Source organism: Cimex lectularius, unplaced genomic scaffold, assembly GCF_000648675.2.
Source record: "Cimex lectularius strain Harlan isolate CLEC.00 unplaced genomic scaffold, Clec_2.1 scaffold407, whole genome shotgun sequence".
NCBI classification, from domain to species: domain Eukaryota; kingdom Metazoa; phylum Arthropoda; class Insecta; order Hemiptera; family Cimicidae; genus Cimex; species Cimex lectularius.
This window is the reverse complement of record NW_019392985.1, coordinates 1-13,974: the sequence shown is the minus strand read 5'-3', so window position 1 is coordinate 13,974 and position 13,974 is coordinate 1.

The window sequence follows — 13,974 nt, the reverse complement described above, 5'->3', positions numbered from 1 at the left end:
ACCTAATCTTAAGATAACACTAACATAACCAAATCCAACCCAACATAGCCTAACCTATCCTAACCTTACCTAGCCGAACTATTTCTAGCCTTACCCAACCCATGTGCACTCCCGGTACCACAATATCTATTACGCAAAAATGGTATTCAAAAAATTTATGAAAACAGTTCGAAAACATATTCATTTGAAAACATGCACAATTATTAATATTTAGACATCAAAAGAGAATTTTTTATTCATATTCATTCCATTTTATTATCAACCACCATCCTTTCTATATAGCAACAATTTCGAATAAATTCTATTTTCAAAATGTTATTATTATTGACATTCGAGAAGGAATGAACTTATATGTTTGTCTTTTACGATTATCTCGTTTTTTACAGAGTTACCTGTTGCTATAATGTGCGCGGCGTGGCAACTATTAATGAAATATCGAAAGTATTACGCCCACATGTCAGACAAAGCAGCGAGAATAATGATTGGTAACGGCCAAAATATCACACAACATGTTAAGGATAACAAACATTAAATAGACTAAAAAAAATTCAATTATAATATTTTAATATTATTGTTTGGTTTATTTTCATAAAACGTAAACCTTTAAGTTCACTAATTTCGTGGTCCCGCTTGACCAATTTATATATAAGGAGGGAAAACTCAAAAGGTGGGGTTGAGATAGGAAGTTGGTGTCCGAGTGGATCGAGGTCATGATAGCTCAAGTGGTAGAGCAGCGGCGTATCTAGCCGAAGATCGTGGGTTCGAATCTCGCTCGTGCAATTGACTTTTTTATCTCAACTAAAAACCTTAAGTAATTGTAGTAAACCTTTACGGTTTATATGATACAAAGAACATATAGAAATCAACTCAATTAGGTTTAGCACTTTTTCCCGATCAAAAGAAACCAACAGGAAGCTAATGTACTGTTTAAATACATTCATTATGTTGTTATAATGCAAATATTATAAATAATGTTCAACGCTTATGCTTCGACAAAACACATTACAACATTATTTATTTAGTTTAGTATATCTGAAAATTGTCTCGAAATCCTATATTTTTAGACTCCGATTGATTCATAGGGGACAACAATCATTTCATTATAATTATCATATAATAATGTGAGAAAGGAAATTATTTTGTAAATTCATAATAATATGTCGGAACTATTTTCAATTTTTAAAGTATATTCTTAATGAGAAGTCAACTTAGACAATATAAAAATATCTCTGCACTATTTTCATTTTTTGAAGTACATTCTTCTTGATAAGTCAACTTAGACAATGTAATAATATGTCTGAACTATTTTGATTTTTTGAGGTATATTCTTCTTGATAAATCAACTTACATAACAATATATCTGAATTATTTTTATAGTACATAACAACTTAGACGATATAGTTTGACAAGGATGGATTGCCATTATGCCATAAAAATCTTTTCCCGGAGAAATAATTTTGTGTGTCATATAAAAAACAAAGTTAAATCAAAATATTTTGATATTTCTAACCTGGCATGATAACATTGTTCGCACTTTTCGAAATACAAATTCCTGTCAATGCAACTATTATAGAAAAGGGTATACAAACAATGAGAATCAAAATTACAAGCTGAAAAGAATTAAAAAGTTTATACAGGATTTACTAAGAATCTGTGATGTTCAGTAAATTGCACGTAGTTCAAACTTATTTTTAAAAGTAGAACAGTCGATTGTTAATAGCTTAAATTATTAATACGGTAATAACTCTAAATCAGAAATGAGAAATTTTCTGAGCTCGCCGATGAAGACGGATTGGAAGGGCCTCGTTCTATCATTTTAAGTCGATTTTTGTTTGACTTCAGCTCAGGAAGTAACCCGAAAGTTTGGGGTAATTTGCTTTAATCGAAACTCCGAACTCCCAATGGCACATCGTAAAATCTTTCCCGTCCACGTCGTAAAAAACCTAATAGTTTTAATATTCACAAGTTTTTAATTTTGGCTGATTTAACCAGGTAATTTTATTGTTTAAATTGTAAGGAAAAATGTTTTATTCAGAGTGAAAATAGTTCAACTGAAATAGGAAAAATTGGGAACACAGTTTGGTGACATTTAACAAAATAAAAACGAAAGGTAGTGTAAACATTGAAAAAATTGAAATGTAATGTTTCCCTATTATTATTTTTTTAAATCTTGTTTATTTTATTTATTTATTTTGTTTTATTTATTTTTTCTCTTAACGAGGGCTTGCAATAGCAGAGGTTATATGGTTATATCAACCCTCGGGGTGCCGGTTAAAAAAAAAAAAAAAAAAAAAAAAAAAAAAAAAAAAAAAAAAAAAAAAAAATCAATGTATTTAAATGCAATTTACAATAAAAATAAAATAAAACTGCCAGGGGAAGTAAATACGCAACAGCACAGGTCATATCAACCCTCGGGGTGGCGGTGTTTTTGAAAAAAGCCCATTTGTAAGTATCGGGTTCGAATGCAGGGCCGCTGGATTAGAACCCAGGACCTTTACCTTACAGTGATGAGGGCCGTGTCAACGCCTAAACCGTTGCGCCACCGACGCCCCTATTTTTGTTATAATAATACTTTAACTTTATTACAATCGAATAACTAGTATTTCACGTGAGAAGGCTCGTTTGTAGAATCCATTTAGCCTCCTAAACTTACTTTGTAGTTTGGAATGGACGTTTTCATTTTAACAAATTAAGATTTTAGATTAATTAATACACTGAGGGATTTTGACGAAAGCGCTTTTATCTTCTTTTAACTTTTATAATACATTTCCATGTGCATGAATTCAGATATATTTTTGATCAATAATTATCTGATTAATGCACTTATACAGCGTAGATATTAATTTTACGCATCAGGATATTTTGAGATACAGTGGGTTTCAGAACATTAAGACCCAATATAAGGTTTATATTAGTTTACATGATGTATTTATATTAATGAGATTAGGACCTTGCAAAATAACATATTAGGGGTATTCACGATGTTTGTAAGATATTAACTCGCGTTAACTTGAATAAAGAAATGTCCAGTAAGATCGGAAACGACCCCTTCTTTTCTCATCTTGTAAAACGTTAATTTTTCCGAAATGCTGCGCGTGGCGATTGTTAGAACTAAAAATTAACTTACAACAATCCTTGAAGCCTAGCTGTTGTTTGTTTTGGTTTTCTTATGTGTTAAAATGTAAGACGCCAGAAGTTAATAAAAAAGGAAAATGAATCAACTCGTTCATTCAAAATGCTATCTATGCACTCGAAAATGAATAATAAATGACACGCTTCAATTCGTGCCGACATACCTAACATGTACCCTAAGGTCTAGCAGACTATAACTTTATAGGTCATTAGTCAACCTTGTCTTTTGGTTTTGAGAGGATGTTTCTAAGTGAGCAAATTCCTCTAAAAGCTATTCGTTTAAGAATTTCACCTACTATTTCTGATAGTGTACCGATGTATGGCAAGCAACGAAAACCTAATGATAGATGGGTAAGTGGCTGAGACAGATTCTCGCTTCTTTTGAAACTAAACATTTACAGGGTCCTTTTAGGAGAAAGTTGTGAAATGCTGCAGGTTACTTAAAGGCTATTTAAAAATGGAGTATATCGAATACTATCGAGAATCAGAGTTAGAACGAAATTAGAATAGATAAGTTTTCGCCTAATTTGACATATTTTAAGATAACTGGGGTATTCACGATATTTGTAAGATGTTAACTCGTGTTAACTTGAATAAAGAAATGTCCACTAAGATCGGGAACGCCCCCCTTCTTTTCTTAGCTTATTAAACCTTAATTTTTCCGCAATGGTGCGTGTGGCGATTGGTAGAACCAAAAATAAAGCTATAAAAGTCCTTGAAGGCTTGTTGTTTGTTTTGGTTTTCTTTTGTGCTCCAGAAGTTAATAAAATAGGAAAATTAATCAACTCTTTCATTCAAAATGCTATCTATGCATCCGAAAAGTACTAACAAATGAATTGCTTCAATTCGTGCCGACATACCTAACCTGTATCCTAACGTCTAACAGCCTACAATATTATAGGATATGGGATGTATCTATAATGAATGAGAGTATAAGGACAGTTCAGAAATTAACAAAATAAATGTATTGGTCTGATTTAATTAATGCGTATTAAAGAATAGAAATACGTGTAAACAAAACACAGCTGTTAAATTCATGGCTGCCATATTGGTTACCTACTCCCTAACGGATAGCAATGGACTACATTTTCGACGTAACATCTCACATTGGCCCTGGATTGTTAGGTCGAACAATGTTAACTAGCCGATTCTTACAACTCTACACAAGGGTTAACACAAAGATCGTGAATACCCCTAATATCTTGGTTCTTTCCATCTTAATATTTGATATAATTTTTTTAAATTTTTAATGTTTATACAAATACAATTTGTATTCATGCAATTCAAGAAATTTTGGGGTTCAAATGTAGGCGGTAATTCAGAATTATCTAAGCTTTGGTAGGTCCATTTCCTTGCTGATCTATTATAGTCGCCGTTTTCTTCATAAAACATTTTCCGTAATGTCTGCCGAAGTAGAAAAAAATTTAAATAGATTTATTTTGTATAGCTCTTTTCATTGCGATTTCGACTTTTTATTATGATTTCCTTGAGGAAACAAAACCTTAGAAAAATTTTCATCGTCAGTTCGTCCGGGTTGGCAATAGGAAAGGTTAGTCGAACTTATTCAATTTTCGGCCGAGCCTGTTCCTGCCTAAAAACTTTTTATCGCCATGGCGACACGTCGAAAATATTTCTGTTAAAACGTTCCACCTAAACAGCTACAGAAAAGTTTTTTTTTAGTGATTTTGTTTATCATCAAACATCATAAACGCCAAAGCAAAAAGTATAATTTTTAATAATCTAATAAAATTTAAATTATGTAAATACATTAAGTTAATCAGTCAGATTAAAATAATTCAAAGTTTAAAATTGCTAGCAACTTTTGCTTAAATAATTGATTAATACAATTATATTATCGCCATCTTTATTTGACAGATTTCTGTAGAATAAACCAAAAATTAAAAAGAAAACCATTTAAGTAATTTTTAAAGCCTCTCTCCCCAGTCAGAGCAAAGAGGCCATAACCTTTGTTCCTTATCGATTGTTTTTTATAATGTAATAATCGAATTGTGTAAAATTTGTTTAGAACATATTCTTTAAGCGATGATAATTCTCAGTTTTAAATAAACTTGATTTGGAGTTCAGGGACCGAATCGTTTATTTGATCCCGTCATGATGAAAATTATTTCTCAAAACCGACGATTAATTCATATTTAAATGTGCGGACTTGTTACCCACCACTTTTGCGACTTAGAGTCCACATTTTTCAACCATTTCAACGCCCTTTTTGTAACAGGTAAAACTACAATTGGTTCTACTTTGTACTTGCCCATTTCGAAATAAAGCAGAAAGGAACGGGAATAAGTTGAAACACAAAACTCTCAACATAATAAAACCTCAATGAATATCCTACCAAAAACTCTGTTCTAAATTTAAAACTTTTAAGCGCATATACTAGAGTATATCACTTAGTAACGAAAAAAGTTTTAAAAAAGCCCACGCCCCTTTGTTAGGCCCACATTTGATTCTTTTATATTGTAAAAGTTTAAATTAAAACAAAACTAGTATAAAGAATCAAATAATTTAGTCTTAGTAATTTTTTTAAATAATTAGTAATTATTATTGTAAGTAGGTCTGCCTAGATCTTGAGAAAAAAACTAATCCCGTATAAGTTTATATCTTTCTTAAAGAAGAAAACTAACTTCTTTTAAATATATGAGTGTCATATGTCGAGAAACATGCTATATTAAGTTTGCATAAAAAGCTCGTCTTAAGGATTGTTCTGCCAGAAAAACTTGTAATAAATTATCTTTATAACGTTCAGTTCAGATGAAAAATATATTCACTAGTTTTAGTGCCCCGCTTGACCAATTAATATATTTCAATTAATTAAGGTTTTTTTTTAGTTGAGATAAAAAAGTCAGTGACACGAGCGGGATTCGAACCCACGATCTTCGGCTAGATACGCCGCTACTCTACCACTTGAGCTATAGTGACCTCGATCCACTCGGACACTAACTTCATATATCAGCCCCACCTTTTGAATTTTGAAAAATGGCAAAAAACATTCAACAGGTGGGACTGAGATAGGAAGTTAGTGTCTGAGTGGATCGAGGTCACTATAGCTCAAGTGATAGAGTAGCTGTGTACCTAGCCAAAGATCGTGGGTTCGAATCCCACTCGTGACACTGACTTTTTTATCTCAACTAAAAAAATCTTAATTAATTGAAAAATATATGTTAAAATTATTTTTTTGCCCATCCATTCAGACTAAATTCAAATATTATGCGATAATATGATTAAAAAATTTGATCAATTTTCAATATTTTGATGGGATTGATGTTTGATTTTTTCAAACGGCGTTTTTAGTTACAATGTGATACATTGTGGTTGACCGTTTATGACTCAGTTGAAGCGAACCGAGTTTGAAGAAATGATGGATACGAGCAATAACAGAGATAAGAGATGCCGTCCTGTGAATAAAAGTTGATTTAGAGGAAGCAAGGGTGGTTACGAGAGAGATAAATCCCGATGAGGATGGCTACTTCCAGCAAAACCCCTCTAGAAATGTTAAATATCAAGATCGGCTGTTTAATTATGCTGTTCGTGTCTGAACATAGATAAATTTTTGAGGATTAATTATTCTTAAAAAATTGTCTACAATTAATAACCACGACTTCCCCTTTTCCCGACAATAAAGAAAGTGAAGAAGGGAAAAGATCTAACGTTTCTTCCCACAGTGAATTATGTTACGGCTTGGGAATTTATCTCCTCTTACGTCGAGGTGTATATAGAGAAATCGAAAATAAGACAACGCAATACAGAGTAAACTAAGATGAAAAACGTTTCTTGTGCGCATCTCTTTATTTTATGTCGTAAATTTATGCAGAGAAATAAACATTTAATCACGCAGTTTTTTAATTGAAACCCATAATTTTAATTCCTCATTGTTCTAAAACACGTTTATTGAATTTATAAGTTAAACAAAAACATTAAAAAACAAAACAAGAATCGTACGTTCATTCACTATTACTTGAGATTTATTTCAACCACGCTGAGAAAGAGCACTGTAAATTTTAAGAAATATCTCATGGAAAAACATTCGGAGTGTTTGGCATACCAACGACCTTGTGGTTGACATTGCTTCGTGTCTTTCATTTTCTCGAGACGTCTAATGTGATTTATTAATCAGGTTTTCAATCTCGTTATAGTAACGTTTACCTTATTTGTTTACATAAAAATAAACACGATATGTATTATATTTTTGGAAACGTCGGGAAAAATCTGGAACACCTAATTCGATAAATAGACCCCAAAAGGAGTTGAATAATTTTGGAAGGTTCAAATCAGCCGAGCCGTTTTCTAGAAATAATAATTATAATAATAGTAACGAAACATAAAAATGCTGAACCTCCTTGTACGGTAACTAAGTCAAAAAAGGAGTTAAAAACTTTAAAAATGTAAAATTTACCGGGCTATTGTCCAAAAGATATAAGCGTATGGAAACTTTGGGGGAAAATCTGGAACACCTTCTTCAAAAAGTACGCCCGAAAAAGGAGTTGACAATCATTGGAATGGTAAAAATCGACCTAGCCGTTTTTTAGATATGAGCGGAAAATCATGGAACTCGGGGAAAATGCTGGACCGTCTAATACCAAAAGCAGGTCCAAAAATGTTGGCAAGGTGAAATTCGTCCTATATAACGGTAAAAGTCATAGAAACTTGAAAAAAATTTTGGACCAGGTATTAGGAAAAGTAGTTCCCAAAAGGAGTAGGAAACGTTGAAAACGTACAATTTACCATATACGGACGCTGTTTCGGTCTGGAGGCCGGTTTAATTGTAAAAATTTTTCGAGGGGACGCCGAGTTGATAGGAAGATGCATATATATANAGAGAGAAACAGAAAGAGAACTAATACGGTTTATCATACAGTAAACACCATGCTAATGCAAATTAGTTACAAATTTACAAAATATGATTGTAGAACTAGTATTAAACTCACATAAGTTTATTGTTTTAACAAAACTAATAACTGACATATTGTGACCCAATTTGATTTTTCTATATGTCAAGAATGAATAAAGATGGTATAAATAAATGTATTTGATTTGAAAGACATAGGAACTCGATATTCAGTTAAATGCGTAAATAAAAGCTATTGATTTAATGAACTTTTATTTTAAAATATTGAAGATTACAAAAAAGCAAAATGGGCGCCGCTTTTATAAATCCAATGTGGAACAAGAGACATCGTAACGATCTGTCACACTTATGAAATCTTAGAAATAGATTGGGCTGCCACTGTCAATTTCTTCATTTTGGGGTAGGGGGTTAAATTGAAAATGTAAGAAGAAGAGGAAACAGAAGAAATCCGGTTGTCAGCCATCTCAAATGCTGACAGAACGATCAGCGAAACAGTAGGAAAAAAATTGCTCCTGAAGTGAAGAAAAAAATTCATGCTAACTGGTGTTAAAAATTATTGGGTTGTCCGGAAAATAATGCAGGATTTTAAGTTTTCATTAAAAAAAATCTATATAAAATATTCTGTTTACGTTTACAGGATTACNATGGGAAATTATTTTGATTAAAGAACATTGCTTTAAAGTAACTAGTTTCTTTTTTTTTGTTTAATACCAAAATCCTGCATTATTTTCCGGACAACCCAATATATCATTCATTTTTTAAATACCGAATGGGAATGTTACATATTTTTACATTTTATTCACGTCGTCTTATTATAAATCTAAACCTGTGTTTTAATTAAAAAAGTTTAAATCAAATCATACGCTCCTTCACCTTTCCTTTACAATCTGTGAAAATTTAGTAAAAATTGGCCACCGCTTCCATTTGAGAAAACAATTAATTAAACACCATTAACATATTGCTTACAAAAAAGTTACATTTATTTTCAATCAGTTTACAAACAAAACCTCCTTTTTCTTATCTTTGTATTTGCTGAGTGAGAATTAAGCGTTGCCAAGCATTCTGCCCGGACTTGAATTCAACACAATTCTCGACGGAGACTTCACTCATCTGACGAATTCATTTCCTTGTAATAAAATAAAATTATAATTTATTTGTAAATAACGCTTAAAATAATCACAATAATTTTGAACCAATTTGAAAAATGGACAACTTTTACTCAAAAGCATTGTCATCAAAATTATCACTTTATCGTCGATTTAAAGGTGGTACCTATCATATACTTAATCGTAAAATACTATTTAATTGTTTAGTGTTTTTCAGCGTAAGGTGTAATAATGAGTTCTCAGAAGCAAGGCCAAACCATACCGGCGTCCTACAAGGGAGCATTCTTAGTCCTATCAGATTAAAAATTTTACTGCTTACCTGATGATACCACAGTTTAATCTCCTATCTCAAATTCTACCTGAGCCATCGTTTGTATCGCGGGTCATGTTGAGAGTTCCCTAATTTGATTGTCGTTAAATAAACCGACATCTACGAACGTTAAATAATGAGAAATACAATTATACAGTAGACTGAGGTGACAAGAAAATTACGACAGCGTTTCAGAATGCGCTAGGAAGAAATAATAAATGGTGGTAAACAGAGGCTCGTAGCGTACTCTCTTTGCAAGTGTTGTCAGAGTTGGTTGATGATACCCTCAAACTGCTACCAGTTGAAAGCAATTATTTCCTGAGATATGCAGTCGTAAATGGACAGTTTCATCACTTCAACTACAATTCATGAATGGAGTTGTAATTTATTTTTGTAGGTAAGTGTTATATGTACCTAACAAATGGCAATGACTATCATATAACGAGCAACTAAATAAAATCACAAACATTGCAAAAATTACAATTAGTAAATGCAAACGGGGCAGTATCCTGCAGACTAAAACCAAAAATGTTACACATAGGGGTTCTAAGATCCTCCGATAACCTACTGATCGGTGGTTTTAATGGACGAAGATATTACAGCTGGGGGTGTTCAAGATCCCTATCCATCCTGGGCATTTTGGTGCAAAGGGAAACCCCACAGTGCAGTCATGGAAGCCCTACTGAATGCATGATTGACAACGACTACATATGCTCATCCAGGAAAGGTTTGAGCCACAATTCACAGGTTTATGCAAGGAAAGGCTCCAACACCCTTAACCAATTAAAGCATAATGAGAAACATCAGGCAGACAAGGCTATGAGGATGTCTGTTGACACCATGATCTAAAATTCAGATTTGATTTAATATTTCAAATTAAATTACCCGATAAAGCAGGGAGAGAAAAGGATCCCAGTTAACGGCGAGCATGTTTCAAGAGCTGGTATCTATGAAAATAAACCAATTCCTATAACGTTTGAGCTGTACACCACCGTATTGCTTAAGAGAAGACTGCACCTATTGTATTGTGACTTGTACCATCCCAGAAACTAACGGCAGAACTACTCCGGGGTGTGTTAAGCTGGGCGCGCACTAGGTCCGAGGGGCGGCGCGGAATTGTGAAGGTCCGCACACTATCTAAGAACTGCTCTCGGCGCGTTGGTCGAATTTTCCCCCTCCATCTGACTAGCGCTGCGGTTTAGTGTTAATTTTTCATTTCCAGGAGTCCCTACGTCACAATCGTTGGCTTCATCTTTACAAATATGGCGTCCGAGAGCAGCCGAATATACCCGAACGAAAGATTTCCGACCACCCCGTCGCACATTAGGCTGGTGGCGCGGCGCGGAGTCGGGTTCTACAAGTATGGCAATTTCCTCCTGCTCAGAGCCGCGCCGCCCTACCGGCCTGGTGTGTGGGGTTACATTCATTTCAATGTATATTTCTTGGGGGTGGGTTCCACGCCCCCGAACTAGTGTGCGTCCAGCTATAGAATAGAACGCTAGTACGAATCTTACTGGACATTACAGACCCCAGAGGAAGATGCAAAAATTAGACCCAGCAGAAACAAATTTGTGCAGATATTGCCAAGGATGAGAAACATAGAGGAAACGCCTCCTATGCTGGAAGGCCTTTACCTTCCATCTATTTCTGGAAGAGGAAAAGCCAAGACTTGAAGGATACCTATGATAGCTCTTAAGTAAGAAAGATTTAGCATATGACAACAAATCTTCTCGAAAAGCTCCTGCTATTACCAAAGTCGGACGAAATGAAATAATATTAGTCGACGTGCGTAAAATCATAAAAAAGCCAACTCGATTGAATCTTAACTTGTAACCTCCTGCATTATCGAGTAGGCTAGAAAACTATCATTATTGCTGATTTCTGATGTATATAAGTTCAACTCTGCACACGGATGTACATACACACGTGTAGCCGAGTCTATCACTTCTCACACTCTTCAGGCAATTCCAGCTTTTATGTACAATATTTACGATTCACAATAAATTACAGGGTGGCACGGCAATCGCCCCAACCCTTTCACACTCAGTCAACTCGACTCTGGTTGACTCAAGGGCACTTATCGGCATTCGTACTTCACACCAGTCGCCTAGTTGAGCCAACTGAGTTCACCATGGAAAGCGACGCAAGGTTCAATGTCGAGCAGTTCATTGAAAATATTCGTATGAGCCCTGTGATATGGGACATGAGTGTGAGAAGTATAGTGATAACATTTAAAAAAAGCGAAGCTTGAAGGGAATTAGCATAACAGTGTTTGAGAGAAAGCGCTCGTTTACCAATTGATAACAATGGATAAACCCACACTTTTCCTCCTTTTTTGCTCCTGCTTCCTCGGGATCAAACATCGTACTGATCTCCCATTTGGAAGACAGGTTGATTAAACAAGTTGCCTGGTGTGAAACCAGCAAAGAAAAGTCTTCACACGGCACTAAACTAGTTGAGAGTCAACCGGGCAACTTCGTTAAATCAACCAAACGGCCTCGCCTGTCTCCTAGGCATTGAGTAAATATGCGATCGGATTTCTTCATGGCTCAACAGAATCCCGTTCTTTGACAAGAGCTGTTCGGAGATGTTCAACACTTTGGAAGCGGCGAACGATGTCTACACCGTCTCTTTATCATGTCCTATAAGTGTTCTATAGAATTCATGACAGGAGGAAGTGCCGACCAATTCATTGTGGTAATCCCCACATCATTATCAGGCATGCATTAACATGAAGATGCCCGCAATAAATAGAGCGAATAACTTCCGGAAGAATTTCCTCAATGTAATGACATCGGGAAATGCTGGCCAATTCAGTGAAGTAATTCCTACATCATTCAGGGGTGACAACTCGAGAAATATGCTTTCTCATGCATCAACACCTTATTGCCTCCAATGGAGCGAATGGGCCCGCAGCTCCCAGAAGAACTCACTCAATGTATCTTAGAGCAGTCAAAGATCATTCCTTATGATAATCAGTTCCTTACGGGTTTAGGCGTTGAATCCACCCCATATATATATATATATTGCAGGGTGGGCGACCAAGACCAGAGTGGTTAAATGCCTGGGTAGATTCATACCCCATCCCTAAAAGGTCCGGGATTTGGTCGGCTCACGTGTCCTGCATAAACCTCTTGGACCTGTTCACAAACCCCAAGATTTTGGACGATTTAATCTCGGGGAGTGATTTGGTGATGTTCTCTCCTTCAAAGATTTCAAATCAAGACCTAGCATACCTATCACTCTCTGCGAGGTAGTGCCTTGCCGTATCTTCTTTTATTTCGGAAAAACGTCAAAAGGGGTCAGGTAGGATACACATTACGAAGAGGCTACTTCTCAGTGGGCAGTGAATCCACCCCATACCATAACTGCCTGTCTTTGAAAATGCAGTGACTCATACATGGCATATGAAGCAAAGCATTCTTCAAGATTTTTCCTACACACGTGGCCCCGGTCATCTGGTTGCCACAAACCAAACCAGCATTTATCTATAAAGAGAACCTACCCCCATAGTTCAAGTGGCCAGATTGGATGCTTATTCGCAAATTGTCGTCTTTCTACTCCGTGCCTCCCCAGTAATCGAGAATCTAAGTACTTGTAGAGAAAGGCTATTCTCACGAAGACTTCTAATGACTATTTTAGAGCTCACCGTCCATTACGGACGTTTTGAGTTGATTATCAAGGAACCCGTGAAATGCCGGTTACGTAGTGCGTTAAGAGCAATAAAAGATAGTCTCTATCCGTTTTACTTTGCGATCGACCACACCCTTCGATTGCGACGTACATGGCCTTCAGCCTCTGTATACCATCGTGCATGGAAGACGCTACGTTCGTCGGCCAAAGCACCTACCAGGAACTTCTCAACTTAAAACCATATTTTAAAAAAACATCCTCAAAATTATTTTTTTATGAAATAAAACAATTTAAAAAACTAATTAACTAACTCGACAAGCTGACTCTTAAAATAATAAAATTACACTGATTTTCTGTATTTGTAATAAAACGATTAGGAACACTATAAGATAATCAATAAGTTTTTATTGTTGTGTTTACGATTTAAGTCAACTATGAATCATTATAGGAAGTTATTATTGAAAAAAACTTAATAATACAAGAGTACAGTTTTTGTTTTTGCGTGTATATGTATAGATATATTTTATGAGAAAAAACTTCTCTATTCTGATTTTGTTACGTAATTTCATTCACAAATATTCCATGTTACATAACAATGCCAAAATACATAATACCCTTTCCAGAACATTAATGATTACAGGAAATATTTATTAGATCCACTATGACCTTTTTTACTTCCCCGTTTCCACATACATATAAGTAGTATTGTTGCCACTTGGGGCAGACGGTCAAAGTCCAACTTTACCCCCTCCACCTTCCCTATTCATGGCGTCTGACGAGGTGAATTGACAATGGGGTTTGACGAGTGTTTTTTCCAGCCGTATTTTTTACCTTTTGACGTCACTACCTCTTTACCCCCACCACCCACCCTGTTCATGGAGTCTGACGAGGGTTGTTTCCACCCTTATTTTTTACCTTGTGACGTAACT